The sequence below is a fragment of the Balaenoptera borealis genome (genome assembly GCF_965194805.1).
Source record: "Balaenoptera borealis genome assembly, chromosome: 2".
Lineage (NCBI taxonomy): Eukaryota > Metazoa > Chordata > Mammalia > Artiodactyla > Balaenopteridae > Balaenoptera > Balaenoptera borealis.
The window spans coordinates 156405174-156424603 of NC_138867.1; positions in this window are offsets into that span (position 1 = coordinate 156405174).

The following is a 19430-nucleotide window of genomic DNA, read 5'->3' on the forward strand; positions in this document are numbered from 1 at the left end:
TCAAATGATTGTCATAGATATGGGCGTCACTTCCCCTTTCAGAAACCATGCTTAGCACATCAGGGAACGCTCCTGCCATTGACCCTTGTACTTGGGAAACATAAATATCATCTCTTCCTTCCTTTTTTCCTTTCCTCCCTCCTCCTCTCCTTCCTTTGGTGAATCTTTACAGCCTCCCTGGGCGCAGAGCTGACTTCTGCTCAAGGGATAACTGGACACCACCATTCCCAAATCAGGCACTCTATGTACGGAGCCCAGGCAAGGGACCCTGAAATCCACAGATACAATAGAAATCACCTCCCAGTTCTTATCTAATCAATACTCTCAGGTGTCACCTGTTGATCAGCAGTGACCAGGGACTTCAGTGTCCTAATATGGGACACAGGTGGCTCACAGTCTTTTGGCTTTAAAAGACCTGCCCCATTTCTCTTTCCTTTAACCTGGTCCCACTGGTGGGATTGTTCCCTACATGGCAGTTCCACCCAGCATGTGATATTGGGGCTCTAAGTCTTTTTTTAACAAAATTGAAGTACAGTTGATTTATAATATATCAGTTTCAGATGTACAGCACAGTGATTCAGTATTTTTACAGATTATACTCCATTAGAAGTTATTACAAGATAAAGGCTGTAATTCCCCATGCTATACAATATATCCTTATTGCTTATCTATTTTGTACATAGTAGTTTGTATCTCTTAATCCCATTGGGACCTCTTAGTCTTTACATCCTCTCCAATGCCTTCTAAACTTCAACTCTGCCTAAACGCTAGGTGATCTTATAGTTTATTTCATCCAATCATATGAAATGGAAGATAACTGACTGTTTTGCATATACCAAAATAGCAATTTCATATGGTTCATTTTAATATTTTCAGAAATTATACAAGGGATATAGAAGCATCATTAGAAAATTAGAAAATAGGGGAAAACATAAAGAAAGGAAATATACAAATATTATCACTGGTAATATTTTGTTGTATAATCTTCCAATTGTTTCCATGTGGTACATGCCCATATAGATACACCTACACACAGAGATTTTGTAGAAATGGAATCTAACTACCTACACAAAATGTTGTAATCTAATTAGCGATATATTGTGAGCAATTTCCCATGCCAATACATGCACTTCTTTACCATTATTTTCAGTGGCTGCATCATTTTCCGTTGTGTGGTTGTACCACAAGTAAACATAACCAAAAACCCCAAGGATGAAGGGCAGGGCTCTGGGAATAGGAGAAGGATGGGGAGCATGGTCAGAGGAGCAGGGGACCAAGGTGGTGTGAAGTTACTGACACCATGGCTGGAAAGACTTTTGAGATGCTTTACACTGTGAGAGGCCCTGGAGGGGTTTGGATGGATGAGAAAGAGCCTCTGGCTCTGGAGAGGGGACCATTGGAAGCCTTAAAAGAGGCTGGAAGTCATAGTCATTTGTTCATTCATTCAATAAATATTTATTGAACTTCTACATTGTTCCAGATGTTCTCATGGGGATACCACAGTGAACAAGATAGACACAGCCCTGCTTTCAAGGAGTTTGTATTGTAGGCTGGGGGAGGGGTGGAGATCATAAATAAATAAAATAACTGCACATTGAGAAAAGTGCTAGGAAGGAAAATGAGCAAGGGGATGTGATGAAACATACAGAGGTGTTGGAAGTGGGGTTATAATCTCAGATCGGTTGATCAGGTATGACATCCCTGAGAAGGGGATATTTGAGCTGCGGATCAGAATGAGTCAGGGGGAGAAAGTTCTAGGCAGAAGAACCAGCAAGTGCAAAGGCCAAGTGGAGTCACTAAACACAACCCATGGTTTGAAACACTTTATTCATTCATGTGTTCATCCAACCTGGGTTGTGTTCCTCCTCTGTTATAGATAAGAATGGGGAATTCAGATACTATTCCTCCCTCAAGGGAGAGAGCCATCCATTCACTTCATTTATTTACTCATTCATTCATTGATTCAAACACTTTCTGAGTACTTGTTATGGGCCAGATCTTATTCAGTAAAAAAGGAAACAAAGATGAGTAAGAATTAGTTCTTTTTCTCCAGGTCTTTCTGGGCAAGAGCAAGGATGGAGAGAGGGAGCAGTCAGAGAGAAGAGGTGGCCAGTTCAGGGTCCCACAGCTGGCAAGCATCAGAGATGGGACTAGAAGGGTGTGTCCTGATTCCTAACCAGAGTTTTGTCTGCCATGTTTTCCTGTGACCCCTACCTTTCTATAACAGTCCTTTGTCTATTCGAAGTTTATGCATACAACTTCCCCAAATCCACACCTGGAAAACGCATTAGACATTTATATCATGGCAGCTCCTAAGATTAAGTCTATAAATGGTTCTGCTTCCAGTCCTCTCATGTTCACTGGATGTCATAAAAGTGGCTCAGCACAAACAGGGAGCCATCGCCTTTAACAGCTGGGTGTTAATGACTACACTTGCCAGCAGAGCTGCGTCTGGGTACCCCCCAAATATCAAACTGGAAGTCCTTGTTGGGTTGGCTGCAAGTGTGATGGGGCCAGGTGGTCAGTGAGTATGGGGTCCCGTCCGCACTTGGGGTGACCAGGGAGAGCCAGCAGGAAATATAATTGGCCAATGGAAGATTCAGAAATGTGAATAAAAAGAACTTCAGGACATATATCCTCACACGTTATCATTTGACTATGGAAAGACCCGTGATCTGGAATACCTTGACCTGAATTTGAATCCTACTTCTGCCTCCTGTAGACTGGGTGACCTTGGGCATTTCACTTAACCTCTTGGAGTCTCTGTTTCATCGTTGTAGAATAGGCATGTGGCAAACACTGCTAGTAGCCCACTGAATAGCTACTACCCCCATCTGCCTTGCTATCAGAGCCCTGGGATTCATCCACGTGGCAGTGTGCTTACTATGGGGATACATCATATTTGGTCTAAGCTAGTGATTGGTTGAGGAGCTGCCATGTGACCAAGTTCTGACCAATAGGAAGTCTGGTTGAAGGTTTATGCAAAACATTTTCCTTCCTTTTCTTTCTTGCCTTGAGTTTCTTTGTGCAAAGAAAGATGTGCTAGTGGTAGCTGAAGCAATCGTCTTACAGCCATGAGATGATGAGCCTATAAATAAAAGCCCATGCACTGGGGACAAACAGGGGGAGGACAGAAAGCTCCTGATGATAACACTTAACTGTTGCATTTGGTACGCCTTTTTACAGGAGGTAATGAAGTCATTGTTAGTCTTTGGGTGCTCTGTTACTCGCACCTGAAGCATCCCTAACGTAAGAGATAATGACAGCTATTTTCTAGAGCTCCTGGGGGAATTAAATGATATATTGTATGTACTGTTCTTGGCATATTGTCGTCACTCTCTTCCCAGATCCTCTCTATATGTAGTGTGATCTCTTACTCAAGCCTTGAGAAAGCCACCTTGGAAGAGAGTGACATGTTGGTAGTGGCATTTGCAAGATAGTTGATGGCCTCTTGAAATACTCAGAGGGCAATAATATAGTAAAGTACAATTCAGAATAATTGTCAGCGTGTGCCACCATTAGACCTGTCAGAACCCACCTCTTTGATGGAACATTTATCAAACAGATATGTAACGCAGAGGGAGTCTTTTAATAGAGGTTTTCACAAGTGTGTTGTCATCATTCATTCTAATATCCAGTGTATCCAAGGGAGCTAAGTCAGTAAATACGATTTCACCCACCTTGGTTCAGGAGTGGCCATGTGGAACAATTCTGGCCAATTAGATGGGAGAGAAATCTGCTGTAAGCTCTGCAGAAGAGTTTCCTCTCTTCTAAGAGAAAGCCACAGAAAGTGAGGGTCTCCCACTTTTCCCTGATGCTGTGGTCTCTGGTTGAGACATTTGGAATCACTGTGGCCCTGTTATTACCCTGCTGAGGATAAAACCAACACGGAGACGCAGAGGATGGCTGGAAGGAGTCCACTCTTTGATGGCAACACTGAGTTGCTAAGCTAGCCAGTCCTGGAAACTGCCCTGCACCTGGACTTTCATGAGCTAAACATGAGCTAAATATTTACTTACGGTTTATGAGTTGAGGTTTTGGGGTTTTGTTGCTGAAAGCATCCTGCCTGATACTCTGCGTTTACTTAAGAAATTTCAGTTTATGCAAAGAAAACCCAGATGTACACCCAATTTTGTGGAGCCAAGCTCTTGCAGGAAGTGAGGTGGGGCTTTGGTGAGGAAGGTCGTGCTACACTGATGGTTATGGATTGGCCAAGAGGCACCTCTGCGCCCCTGCTGGCAAGAGAGTTCAGCTCTGTTGAAGCCGCAAATTGGTAAAGGAATCGAGGTATTAGTCAGGGTTCTCCAGCAAAACAGGAGAGAGGGAGAGATTTATTTTAAGGAACTGGCTCACACAATTGTAGAGTTGGCACATCTGCAGAGTGGGCTGGCAAACTGCAGACCAAGGGAAAAGCTGACATTATAGTTCAAATCCAAAGGCCATCAGTTAGGCTTAAGTCCCAGAAGAGAGCCAGTGTTGCAGTTCAGATATGAAGGCCATTTGCTGCAGAATTCCCTCTTGCTCAGGGGAAGTCAGTCTTTTTGTTCTATTTAGGTCTTCAACTGATTGGATGAGGCCCACCCACATTGTGGAGGTCAATTTGCTTTGCTGAGAGTTCACTGACTTAAAATGTTAACCTCATTCAAAAACATCCTTGTAGGTACATCCAGAATAACGTTTGACCACATATCTCGGCACTGTGACCAAGCCAAGTTGACACATAAAATTAACCATCACATCTACTATAATAACAATAGTGAACTTGACAGGCACTCAGCAGACAGATGCTCAAAGATGCGCTTGGTTAAGGCTGGGTAGCTCTCCCCTGGCCAACAGTCTGTAACAGGTGCCCCACCTGCAGTCCCTCCCTGCTCCTAGCATTCTTTGCTCTGATTGTGCCCCCGTTCAAAACTTTCAGTGCCTTCCATTCCATCTACAAACAGAATGGAGAGCAGGCCTCTGAACCTGAAATTTGTGGCCCTCTGTGAATAAGGGTCAGTGTGTCCTCCTGCTTCTTTCCATATGCAGGTCCCACTGCCCTTCTCCCAAAACGCCTCCTCATTTTCTTCCCTCATTCTGTCCCCTTTGCTCGTCTTGTCTCCTTCATCAGCAGCAGTGGATCTCAATGCTGATTACACATTGAATTCCCAGGGAGCTATAAAAAATACAGATGCCTCGATCCCCACCCCAGTCAATTGAATCAGACTGTCTGGGAGTGAGGCGTGGAGTCTGTATTTTAAAAGTGCCCTGGGGTGACCCCAAGGAACTCTGCTCTGTATTGTCTTCTTCCCTTCCTGGGGAAATACTATCATTATTAATGCACCCTTCACCAGCCCCTCCTCCAGGCTGTCTTCCCTGGCCAGCCCCCTCAAAGCCACCTCTAAGCCCCATGGCTCCCTGAACTGCCCTTAGAGCCCTCAATTCACTCTACATTGTATTGGGCTCTCCTGAGTCTTGTACCCCTAGAGGCCATAAGTCCCAGGAGGGCAGGTTCCACCTCGGATTCTCCTGTGTGACCTACTGCGTACCATACTTTGTCATACTCTGTGCCACTGTGCACTCTGCTCCCTCTCCTGGGGTGTTTACTCCCCTCCTGTCCACCTGATGAACTCCTCTTCAACCTTCAAAGCCTTGTTCAGACATCATCTCCCTGAGGACGCCTTTCCTGACCCTGCCGGCAGAGCAAAGCATAGCCTCCTCCATCCTCACTTGCTTCTGTGCCTCTCCTCCCCTCCCCCATGGTGAGTGCACCTAGAATAGTCCTTAGGATACACTGCAGGTGCTCAATGAATCCACTGACGTTGGTTAAACGGATTTGCATTTGCGGTGAGTGCCCACCAAGACCACGCCACCCACATCTAACTACTCCTCTCTATCTCCACCCACAGTTAACAGCAAACCAGGTCTGCTGGATCCAACTTGAAAGAAACTTTTAAGGAAGGAAGGAAGGCAGGAAAGGGAAGGGAAAAAGGGGGAAAGAAGGAAGAAAATTATAAAAACAAAAATCTCTCTTTAGAGAGAGATGGTTTGGGAGTAAGCTGTTGTGAAAAGAGTGGCAAAGAGAGAGAGATTCAGCCAATGTGTCCCTTTTCCCACTAAGTACCCAACCCAAATCCCCCAAAGAAAATAAGTGCTCAGAGATAAACACATCTCCAAGGGAAGTTTCTTTTCCCCTCCCCAGGAACATTGTGGGAAGGATTCTAGAGAAGGGAAAAGGGGTCCCAAATGGCTGAGTCATTTGACATACGACAAGCAAATGGTCAGGGCCCACTGGGGAAGGAGCCCACATCGCCCCAGCTCATCTCTGCGAGGACCAAGGTCACCGCCGAGATCCTTGCACACTTCCTCCACCTCAGCCCTGCTCAGTTTGCAGGGCTGCTTTGGATGCTCCACGGATCTTTGCTCCAAAGCCACAGAGCCAGGCTACAGATGAACCGGATCCTGAGCTGGGCCAGGGCCGCGCCCCAGACTGGGAACTGAGCTGCGTTCCAGCCTCTGTCCTGCTTGGCTGACGTGATTCCGCCTTCGCCCCCAAGTCTGGCCAGGCCCCGGGTGGAGCTGGAGCTGGAAAAGTCCTGAGGAGAGAGTCACCGGTGCAAGCCACTCTGAAAAGTCGGGATTGCCATCCCCATTTCATAGATAAGGAAACCGAGGTTTATGGAGCACAAGAGACTCAACAAAGATCACACAGGCAGGAAGAGACGGTGTCGAATGGGAGCCCCGGGCTGTTGGCTTCTAAAGGCTGCCTTTTCCCTCTCTGCCACTGTAATATCTATGGTGGTGGCAGGTCATACTCTTCTTTTGTTCCTGAGTGACACTGCTGAATTATTTTTAAGAAAAAAAGCAAAAAACCGAACTCTGCTCTACTCAAACTGGGCTCAAATGCAGCCACCAAGAGGGCAGAAGTCTTCCCTTTAAGAGTTGTTGGGTATTGACTGAGCCTAGATCCCCACCAGGCCCTGTGCAGGGCACTTGGGAGAGCGCAGAGCATAAGACAGACATGAAACCTGTCTTCATCCATCCCACGGTCTAGGTCTGGCTTCCATCTGACCCCAATCAAGCTGACACTCGGCGCTGGTAGCGTGACATCCACGGCTCTCGAGTTCCATGCACTTGACCTAATGTCTTGAGTTGTTGGTCCTAAGCAGGGCCACACCAGAAAGGACAGGGCAGAAAAAAAGGAAGAACAGATAGTTAACCAGCCAGAACATGCAGGGACGTGGTGACTAGGAGCTTTCATAAAAGAAGGGGACTGAGGGGAGGAGGGAATGTATATTTAGAAACAAAGAGTCTGACCAACTTAGTGGAGAGAAAGGAGAAAAAAACCCCGAATCCCCGCAGTAACCTGTTTGCAGGAGCTGCCTAATTTAGCAGAAAATCACACACACTGGTCCTGGCACAGGCTGAAGGAAGGTATTTCCTCCCCAGCTTGGGTCAAATTTCATTCATAGGTACTGTCTAAAATTAGACCCTCTGCTTTCATTCTGGTCCAAACTCCCTGCCTAGCGTAATATTTGGGAGAAACAGGCACTCCATTAAAAGTGTGCCTTCCTCCCAGTGGCCCCTGGCCTGGGAAGGGCTGGGCCCTGTCCTCAGCTGGCGGCCGCTGCGGCTCATAAACCCGGGTCTAAATTCAAAGCATCCGCTCTGACTGGTGACCTCTGGTTCCCAGGCAAACCCATGCCTCCTCCTCCAGCTCACACCCAAGACCTGGTCAGGTCACTGGGAGGGACCCATTTTAGGCCTGAGACCTTCTGTCTGCGGGTGACTCCCCAGAGAGGGAAGATGGCCTGGGAAGAGGTGCTTGTCACCCCTGGCCACGTGTTGGGGCTTCTTGCTGGGGCATGTCCTACTGTTCCCCTCTTTTCTGGACTCAAGGAACCTGCCATCCAGGCCTTTCAGTCTTGGACAAAAATAGTTTTATTGTTATTGTTATTCTCCACATTAATATAACATCAAGGAAGGACTTGGTGGAATCAGCACCATGTTTGGACCAATTCATTCATTCAGTGAATGTTTACTGAGCACTTTGTATTTGGAGCCTTTTGGTTGTGAGTAACAGAAAAGAGAAGGACACCTTGGGCGCACCTGGCCTCCAAGAGCTGGACATGTGCCAAGGATGGGCTGGACTCACAGCCTGGGCCTGGTGGTGGGGAAATCCAGCACCTCTACTTCCTCCCAGCAACAGTGTCAACTCTTCTCTCACTGCCTGATGGCCTTTCTGCTGCTCAGACCATGTGGCAGAACGTGGCTCCTGTTGCATATGGTCTCAGTTCCAGCCATCTCCACGGAGACTCCTCTTTCTGGGTTTCAATTCCAAAGTCCCAGGGAAGGTTTCTGATTGGCTTAGCTTGTACCAGGTGCCCACCCCTCAACCAATCAACAGCAGCCAGGACGGGCCATTTACTAGCATGGTAGATTCTGCTGCAACCATGTGAATGGCATGAGGAAGAGACATTCCCAGAAGTAAAGAGACAGTTTTAACCCTTTGCAGTTGCTGCTCTGCAAGTGGCCTGTGGAAACACAGAAAAGGACCTTGACCCAGGCACAGCAAGTTAAGGAAGGCTTTCTGGAAACCTCTATGCTGGGTGAGTGAGATTTAGCCAGGATGTGAGAAGGAAGAGTGGAGAAGGTTGTTCAGAGAATGGCACAGGCAAAGACCTCAAGGCAAAACCCAGGTCTCCCAGGGTAGGAGTCCTGGCACCACCAGTCTCCAGCTGCGCTGAACTCAGGCAAGTCATGTTGCTTTCTGAGCCTCAGTTTCCTCATCTGTAAATGGGAATCCTAGCACCTTCCTCCAGGAGTTATGAGGATTGAATGAGACTACGTCCACAGTAGCACCTGGCATGTGGGTAGCTCAGCGTGTGTCAGTTGACTCTGTTCACCCTGGGTGCAGGGGCCCCTTCTGGGCAGGTGATGTCCCACAGCTGGTCCCTTCTCACCTTCAGTCTCAGCTCAGCCATCACAGGGCATCATCACAGAAGCCCTCCCTGACCAGCCTTCAAAGTGGGCTTGCCTTTAACTCCTAATATATCATCTTAGTTCCCTCCTAGAACTTTTCTCAATTTGCAGTTATTTGGTTTGTCTTTTTTTAAAAATTGAACTATATTTGACATATAACATTGTGTAAATTTAAGGTGTACAATACGTTGATTTGATACATTCCTTTATTGCAATATGATCACCACCATAGCGTTAGTTAAGACCTCGATCACACTGCATAATCATCATTTCTTTTTAGTGGTTGGAATAATTAAGATCTAGTCTCTTAGCAAGTCTGATGCTTCCAACACAAAACACTCTACTGTGCATGAGGTCTCTAGGACTTACTAACTACTCGTCGCAAGTTTGTAAATGACATCTTTCCTATTGTCTTCTCATTTATAACCTGGTTTTGCTTGAGGCTGAAAGGGCCATGAAGGCAAGGACGGTGCCTGTTTTGTTCTCTGATGTACCCTCATGATACGCAGGGTGCCTGGCACCCAGTAGGTGCTCCATCAGTGTCTGCTGTATCAATGAATGAGAGGATGCAGACACGTAGAAAAGAAATCTTGTCGGTCTCACAGGGGAGGGTTGGATTTCTCAGACAATCTCTGGCTGAGGGCTCCCTCAACAAAGTCACTTGACAGCTACTTGAGTCCTGAGCCCCCGGATGAGAACCCCTCCCACACCCTAGTTCAAAGGCTTTGGTGCTCCGGGCCGTCACCCAGACCTACAGTACCTGGAAAACTCAGGTGGACTCCCAGCCATCCTATTCTCTGGGACTCCTCCAACCAGGCCTTTTAAGTTGGGAGGTGGAACGGACTTGGGCCTGGGGCTCTAGCTCTGGCCCCGGACTCCCTGGGACTTGCCCTGGGAGAGATTTCTCCTCAGGGCCTGAGCAGAGGCTTCTCATCCTCCCCATCTTACTCTCTCTAGGGGTGATGAACTCCATCCGATAGAGGAGCTGGGAAGGATAAGAGCAGAGCCTGGTCCAGGTGGCCCCCCAGCTGCAGCACTGGGGTGTGTCTTGGTATCAGCCCCTGCGCAAAGGCTGACCCCACTTCCCATCATTTTCTCCCCCATCCTTGGCCATTCTCCTCCCTCACTGACCTCCTGCAACTTCCTAGAAACCCTCCCCTGTCTCCCTTCTTGTCTTAGCTTGGCTTCCCCACTACAAACCTTGAAATGAGGATGTGAGTCTAAGTAGTCATTTGGAAAGTGGTGCCCAAAACTGCTGACAAAGGGAGTGGGGCCATGAGACAGGCAGGGGTAGGGGGCCCATACTGAGTGCATTAACAGTGAGGGTTCTATCCTGCTCCTGCCCTGCGAAATGGTGTCGAACACCTGCCCAGCCCACCAGAGGGGCGGGAGCCATTTGTTGAGGGGTCCTGTGATGAGTGTTAACTCCCCAGCCCTGTGGCCTGGGCTGTCTGTAGGGAGCCTCAGTCGACTTGTAGGAACTTCTGGTCCGTCCTCTTTGGGTCGACGTGCAGGGGAACGGTGAGTGCTGAGGGCTTATGGGCAGGGGCATCTGCTGCCCCACCCATCACCCCAGCCCTCTGAGTGGCCTCTCCCGCCACCCCGAGGGCTCCCACTGATTGTTCACTGCCCCCTCACCCCAAGGACCTCTCATGCATCCCTGATGGTTGACTCTGCACTGGTCCATCAACCCCGGAAGAATTGCCCACCCTACCCCCACCCCAACCAGGACCCTTTATGTCCCCATTTAACCTCCCAATGACCCCTGTTCCCTTTGCTCAACCCTTTCCCCTGCCTCCTGTCCAGGAACTTGGAGATGTGAGCAGGACTGGGCGAGATGTTACCTCCCTGAAGCGGCAGGAGGGTGGGGGAGGGTGGGTCCGCTTCCTGAACGTCTCCTCCTGGGATCTTCTGTGTCCGATGGAGTGAGTCACGTCCTCCGCCTCTCCCCAACCTGGCCCCTCTCCTCGTCTCTCAGAGAGGGGCTGGCCCTGCCTTCTTCCTCCTGTTTCCCCATTGAGAGAAAAGGATCTGCTCAGACTCCGGGTGGCCCAGGGTACAATGAGGTTCAGCCTGCATGATCCAATCGGCCCTACGGCTGGGCTCAACGGTCTAGCCCCTCCTTAGGCAGGAACACAGCCTCTGGTTTTCTAGGGGGCTAGCCAAGGCCTTGAAGCATCAGGTGGGGCCCTGGACAAGGGAGGAGAACATGTAGCTACAGCCCTGCTCTGAGGAAAGCGTCTATTTTACAGGTGAGAAAACGGAGGCTCAGAGAAGGTAAATCACTCACCCAAGACCCCAGAGCTGGCCAGTGTCCGATGCCAAAGCCCAGTGTTCTAACTTGCAGAAGCACTGTATGTCCAGGCCTGTGCCATTCCTTACGAGAGGTGCAAAGAGGGGTACCCCATGGGTGCCCCATGGAGCCCGGGGCAGAGCTGGGAAATGAGGTTGGCCTCTCTGCCCACCATCTTCGCTGCCTGGCCCTCTGCTCTCCACTCCTGCCCTCTGTGATCCACTTGCCACAGAGCAGCCAGGGGGAGCTTAAAAAAAAGTTCTGATCGTGTCACTCCCGTTTACAACCTTCCAGCGGCTTCCCACAGCCCTGAGAATGAAATCGGAACTTTCCACAAGGGCCCGCGTGGCCTCCTTCTCCAATCTCACCTGGACCCTCCACCTTACTCACTGCTCCCCGACTCGAGTCCCCTGGCTGTCCCCAGATACCCCAAGTTCGTCTGCGGTAGTAGGCATCTCTGCTGAAAGCTCGTCACCCCTGTCATCCGGAACAGCCTGTCCTGACCCTACAGTCGGAAATATCTTTTAGTCTTACTGCTAGGTCACCTGATTGTATTTTCTCACCACCTGCTGTATTTCCTCATTTACTCGATGATTTACTTGTATATTGTCTCTCCCCTGCTAGAACATGGGCTCCGTTAGGGCAGGTACTTGTCTGACCGCCTCACTGCTTTATTCCTAGTGTCCCAAGGGTGTTTGGCACATAAGTGGGGCCTCTAGTCAACAGGCATTTGTTGAATGACAGACACTTCATTTCCAGAGCTTGAGCACAACGCTTGGAATTTGGTCTGCTCTACTGGGCAGCACTGAATGCAGGTACACACACAGGGAGACACACACACACACACACACACACACACACACACACACACACACGCGGCTCCAGGAGTGCACGCAGACCCTGGCCATGGCTCCAGCTTCCCCTACTTTCAGATCCAGGGACGACTTGGAGTTTGGGATGTGTCATCATTGTTGTTAACACGCCATGTCTGGCGTCTCAGGACCACTCACGTAGCATCCCGCCAGCCGGCCTTCTTTGCCCTCTCAGTCTGTCTTCCTACATGGGAACAAGGCATGTCCTCAGCCTCGCAGGCAGATCTGGCTGCGCTTGCCTGGTTAGTGGCCTCAATGGTCATGAAACCCACTCACCTTTATGAACATCTTTGACAGCCTTTATGGAGGTGTCCTTCTGGACATCATCGTAAGTCTCTGCCTCTGTCTCTTTCAGTGCCTCTACCTGTCTGTAGATTTCAGTCTCTCTCTTTCCCATTATTTTATTATAAAAGTGACCCTCAATCCAAGAGTCTGTTCCCCCTAAAGAGAAGCAGCTGGACATGACCCAAGTGTCCACGTTTCCCTCCCACCTAATTCTAATTGCTCATTCGTAGGCCAACTGCTGAATCTCTCGCTCTCTCTTTGTCTGTCTGTCTCTTTCTCTCCCACTCTTCTCTCTCTCCTCCAACCCCCGCTCCCCCCCACCCCCCACACAAACACACATTATATACCCATACCAAACATTCATTCTCAGGGACAATTCTGTGTTCTCCAAGGAGATCAAATTTAAAATGCATGCAGTGGTCAGAAAATGACCTCAGTGAGTACAGTGCGCCAGTTACAGGATGATAATTCCACAGCTCCTGTGTTGGGAGATGCAGGTGACTGTGGACAGGGCAGGCTGGCTAGCACGTGACCTACCCTGAGGGGAGCCCCCCACGCAGCTCTGGCCAAGCATTGCTGTACGGATGGGGGCCCACTGTGGTCACATCTTCTCACGCTTCAAAAGAGGCCAGAAAATCATTTTAACTTTTAAAAAAATCTGAACTCTTTCATTCAAAAATGTGGATAAATCCAAATGTACACACTCTATGAGCACAACATAACATGTCTGCCGGCACTGAGCCCTGGACTGCCAGTCTAAGACTTCTGCGTGAAATCTGTAAGAAGTAAGAGGAAGTGTGTGTGTGTGTGTGTGTGTGTGTGTTTGGTAGGATGACGAAGCTCTTTCCTTCAGTTACAAATGGAGCATAGTTTCTGATCCAATTGTAATAACCTATATTATCCCCTTACATTTACATTATTCCCAACTATTTCCCTATTTTTAGACATTTAAATTATTTCAAGGTTTTTATTACCACTGTGCTGAGATGAACTTCCTTAAAGTTGGTTCTTTACATTCATCCATCTTTGTACACACATCTGTCACAGACCTGGACTGTAAAGTTCTGTTTCTAAGATTGTCTTCTTTAAGAACTTCTAAAACAAAACACATCTTATTTTTCTTTGTATGCCTATTGCCTGACTCTCTTCCTGGATCATAGAAGGCATTCAGTAAATGTTTGGTGAATGAAGAAACAGGGTCAGAAAAGAAAGAAAGTCAGCTTTACTATGCATCAAGGGAAAGTTCAGTGATTTTATAAAGTTGAGTCATGGTAATCAAAGCACATTTAACCAGCAAGACGTAGACCCATTTTTCTGCTAATGTCACACTATATCATTAAATCACTTCCCTCTACCCTTGATTCTACCCAACTCCCCATCCACACACCTGGAGTTTGTATCATGGGACACAGAAGACAATTCACATTTCCCTGGAGTAATGATTATGATCGAATTCTCAAACCTGGGGTTTGGCCTTTATTATTATTATTTTTAATTTAGTTATTTATTTTATTTTTGGCTGTGTTGGGTCTTCGTTGCTGCGCACGGGCTTTTCTCTAGTTGTGGCGAGCTGGGGCTACTCTTCGTTGTGGTGCGCGGGCTTCTCATTGCAGTGGCTTCTCTTGTTGCAGAGCACGGGCTCTAGGCGTGCGGGCTCAGTAGTTGTGGCACAAGGGCTTAGTTGCTCCGCAGCATGAGGGATCTTCCCGGACCAGGACTTGAACCCATGTCCCCTGCATTGGCAGGCAGATTCTTTTTTTTTTTTTTTAATTAATAATTAATTAATTTATGGTTGTGTTGGGTCTTCGTTTCTGTGCGAGGGCTTCCTCTAGTTGTGGCAAGCGGGGTCCACTCTTCATCACGGTGCGCGGGCCTCTCACTATCGCGGCCTCTCTTGTTGGGGAGCACAGGCTCCAGACGCGCAGGCTCAGCAATTGTGGCTCACGGGCCTAGTCACTCCACGGCATGTGGGATCTTCCCAGACCAGGGCTCGAACCCGTGTCCCCTGCATTGGCAGGCAGATTCTCAACCACTGCGCCACCAGGGAAGCCCAAGCAGGCAGATTCTTAACCACTGTGCCACCAGGGAAGCCCTGGCCTTTATTTTTTAACTCAAATTAAAACCAGTTTGAGCCCTCAAATGACAGATGGGCAGGAAGCCCAAGGTCTGCCTCTTGGGTACCTCCCTGCACCTGAATTGCCCATGATCTCCAGGGTTTATACAGTCAGAAATAAAAGTCAGCCAGCTGGTAATAAATCTTGCCCTCGCAAAACTCTGAGTGTGAGGACCTCCTTAACTTTTCACCCCGGCACCTTGCTTGCTTCACCTTAGTCCCAACCCTCAAAAGGCAAAAAGCCATTCCCAGGTACAACCCCAGTTTATCTAAGGAGGGAATTTCTCTCCCGGTGACTGCAATGGGTCATAGATGTTTCCTTGGTTCCCAGAAAGCCTCGCCTCTTTGGGCTTCTTTTTCTTGTGTTTGAATGTCAAGGCCAAAGGGAAAGGGAATAATTAGCAATCAGTTTCTGTGTCCATCTAATCCTCTCCAATATGAATAAGAGAAGGCTATTCCGTCCCGTTCCCGTAGAGGGGAAAGGGAAAATCCCAAAGTTAGAAATGTGGAAGTGGCATGTTTTCCTTCAGGGCTGACTTGCTAATGGGTATGAGGTTTCTGTCTGGGGTGGTGAAAATGTTCGGGAATTAGTTAGTGGTGATGGTTGCACAACCTTATGAGTATATTCAAAACCACTGAATTGCACACTTCTGATAGGGTGAATTTTATGGTATGTGAATTACATTTTAATTAAAATTTTTTTTAAAAAACATGAGTTAAATTATTTGCCTCTGCCCTCTGCCAGCTGTGCTCTGCTGGCCCTGGGATTTGGATCTCTCGCTGCTAAATTGTTCCTCCCTGAACCTGGACCCTGGGCCGGAGGCTCACTGGGCAGAGGATCTGGCCAGGGCTGGCCCAGGAAGCCCAGGGATCTTCTGTGATCCATGGGCCACTCTTGCTGAAGGGTAGATTTATGGCCTGGCGGCTCCCAGGGTAACAATGAGTGTGGGTGGGGCCAGTAGGCAGAGGCTGCTACGAGGGTAACAAGGGACTGGAAGTGAGAATGTTTTCTTTCCTAACTCCAGGAGAGAAAAGGGGTGGGGTAATCTCAAATGAAGAAGGAAACGATTCCCGTATTCTCAATTTAGTAGCTGAAAAAGATCATTGAAATGATTTTAAGTGACAGAATGGAAGTTACTCTTTTTATAATCGGGGTCCTTCTTGATCTATATTTGATTTTTAAAATATATTACTTCAGAATAATTTTGGCTTTGTTATCACTTTAAACTGAAACCCTTGAATCTCCTGGATCAATTACCACACTGGCCCACTGTCACACATGGAAGCTCTTCTCCCTTACCCCTTCTCTAGGGACTGGGGATAGAGTGAGTAATCTTATTCTACAGGTGGGCAGGGTTCTTTTTTGTGTTCTCTAGTTAGGAGAGGAGAAGATGGAAAGATCTCTTATGGAGCAATTAATCTAAGTCTTCAAATGATAAACACTATAAACTATTGAGGTATTTTGAGAATGCTTTATCCTCAATAACATTTCCTCAAACATTTTCAATGGCAATCAGTGTAAAAGTTTGGGCTGTCTCTATTTAAATGTCTGAAGCCCAACTTAAATTGCCTTAAAAAGAATTTATTGGTTCATGTAAACTAAAGCAGAGTGGACTTCAGGCATGGCTTAATCCAGGGTACCAAGAAAGATCGTCAGGCTCCAGTTTCTTTTTTCTCCATTTCTTGGCTCTGCCAAAGAAAAGTCTTATTGCAAAGGTCTCGTTGCAACTCATTGGCTGAGTCATATACTCACTCCTGAATCAATTACCATGTCCAGGGGAATGCAATGTTAAAATTGGCTAGGCCTGCATCTTGTGCCCATTTTTGGAGTAAGGATGAAATCCCATATTAACCATGTGGATGAGCAAGGGCAACAGGGTAGTTCTTTAGAGAAAAATTGTTGTATATTTGCTAGGAGAGGGGAGAACGGATGTTGGGTGACAAGAACAACAAGATGTAGATTAAAAGCTTGGATTGCTGTCTTGGATCAATTCCAGGCCTGCCTTTATTAGCCATGTGACCTTCCCAAGCTTGGGTTTTTCATTTGGAAAGCGGGGATAATAGTAGTACCTCCCTCTTAGGGTGGTGAGGATTAAGTGAGAGTCCATGCAGAACATTTAGCATAGTGTCTGAACTAGTCAGTGCTCTTTAAATGATAAGACTACTACTATTACGCATTAATTTGCATCCATATAGAAAGAATCTTGTCACCAATAGAAAGTGTTTTTAAAGAGAAACCTAAAAAAAAAAAACGCTTAATTTTTTTTCTTTTCCAAATGAAAGACCCAGGAATGAGTATATAAGTAGAAAACTACAAAGAAAAACAGAGGATTGTCAGGAGACTCAGAAGAGTGGTTACTTTTGAGGGAGAGGAAGGGCATGTGATAGGAAAGGAACACTAAGTTTTCTTGATGTTTGACCTGGTAGGTGACCCCATGGAGGCGTGCTTTAAAACGCACATGTGCCGAGGCTGGCTAGCTCTTTCCTCTTCCTCTGGGAAACACGCACAGTCCACACTTCCCAGCCTCCCTTGCAGTGAACGTGGCCATGAAACTGAGTTCTGGCCCATGGAACATGGGAGGAAGTGCTGTGTGCCACTTCCAGCCCTGACCGGTGAAACCACTCTGTCTTCTTGCATCTCTGCCTGGATGTTGATCTCCAAGGTAACCTTGGAAGCCTAGTGATGAAGATGGTGGAGATGCAATCATTCTGGATCCCTGAGCCACACCCTGGAGTAGAGGGCTCCCCTTCCCACACACTGTCGCTGTTCAGGATTACCTGTTTTGACTTTACAACCAAAGTAAGTTCTTTTGAGTGAAGTCACTGAAACGTTAGGGTTTGCAAACCTTGACTCATAGGATACATAATGTTTTATATACTTTTCAGTATGTATGACAGAGCTGATAATAAAAAAATGTAAAGAACAAAGGAAAATGAAGGCTAGATGCAGATCATGGGAATAGCAGGAAAGCAGGACGACCTCCCACATTCAAAGCATTTCCAATTCTTATTTCTGGAGTGGGTACAGCTTCAAGGGTGGAAGCTAGAAGACACTTTCCTATCTACATTTTTCTGATCTTTTTGAAGACTCTGTCATGTGGGTAGAAACTCTGAAATGTTCTTTCTGAACTACTTCCTCCAGGCTGTGTGAGGCTGAAAGGAGAGGAAAAAGAATAGTAATAATAATAACAATAGCAGGTACTGTTTATTGAGTGTTTGTTCTAGCCAGTTACCCTGCTCAGCCCCAAACCACAGGTCTCTGGGAAGTATCTTTGTTTCTATTTGAGAGAAGAAGTAACCCGAGAATGTTACTGAGGATTCCAGCACTGCGCCCCTTACCCCTCCACAGGGCTGATAAGTAAGGGGGACTTAGTGCAAAGGTGGTGTCTGATGACCTGTGAAATCTGCCCAGAAGTGGACATGGGGAGCAGTGGGGTGAGGCACAACACAGCCCTGAGGTCACTCCCTGGGCTCTCTCTCCCACCCGCTTCTCTTCCCAAAGACGGAAAGAGTCCAAGCCGGGAGGGTTGCTTCCATGGGGGCTGAACTGATCCCCTCCACTCAAGTCTTTTCACTTCTCATTCTTTTAGCTCAGTATCTGGATGAATCTCATATTTCCTTCTCCTTGTCACCTTCACCCAGGCAGTTCCTATCTGCCTCACCTCTCAGAAGAGCGTTTTACTAACTTCTTAATCATTTTTGTTGAAGAAAATGAAGATTTGTGGTTAAACACAACACTCACCTGCTAATCCCTACCCACGCCCCACAAAAAGAGGACCCAGAACTGTCTGGGGTCCCATCCAAGGTCTTTAAGCAAACCAGGCACCCCTGTAGGAAATTTCCACACTCCAGGGCCCAAAAGAAGGGGATGCAGAAAACACAGGTGACATTCAAAGCCATCCTTGCGTGCAGAGACACACTTGACCTTGACCACACAGCCCACAGAGAGGAGGTGGGCAAGTTCTTTATACTGAGGAACGTATGTACTTCTAATATGGCCCAGTGCCCTTCGTGCTTCGCCCAGGAGAAATCACATATAAGGATGGAGAATTCTAGTCCCAGGCTCTGCTCCGAAGGATCTGCAGGAATGGGTGGGGAGGTATTGGTCATGAAGGCTTGGCTTCACAATGACAGGATGTTGCTTCCCTCTGAGTCCCACCCATCCCAGGCCACCCTGGGAAGAAAATGCTGTACTTTAGCACTCGTGAGAGAAAAGAAAGCCAAAGGCACACTATAGGACAGAGACTTCTTTTTTCCCCAGGAAATATATTTCTGACAAGAGAAGCCAGCACAAAAATGCCACTGTCTCCCATCATCACTCAGCACAAATGGTGACAATCATGGGCTTTCCCACCACCAGCCCCTTGGGAGGAGCCTGTGGGAAGCCCTCCATCCCAGGATTTAAGAGCATGAACTTTGGATATACTCAGATCCATGTTTAAATCCGGAATCCTCTGCTTCCTAGCTGTGACCTCAGGCTAGTGATTTGATCCCCTTGGGTCTCAGATGTCCCGTGAAGTTGCTGTGAGGATTAACCATGTTAGGGTATGGAGATGGCTTAGTGCAGGGTCTGGCACTTAGCAAGCACTCCGTAAATGGTGGATACTGTCATGATTTTGCTGGTCTGTATAGAGAAGATTGGTGTCTATGATTGTTCTAGAAAAGGAGTCTGCAGGGCTGTGGGATGACAAACTGAGAGCTGTTAGGATCAGGGAGACGATGAGGGCTGGAGAGAAGGAAACGGGGAGCGGGCGACACCTCCAGGGCCTTGTTGCCAGAGTGCCCCAGAAGGAGGTCAGTGAAGATGTGTGTTAGCCCTGTGCAAGGTGTGGAGGAGTGTCCTGGGGTCTGCGGGTAGAAATTGAGGGTCCACCTATGACCACTCGCCCCCTACCCACCTCCACTG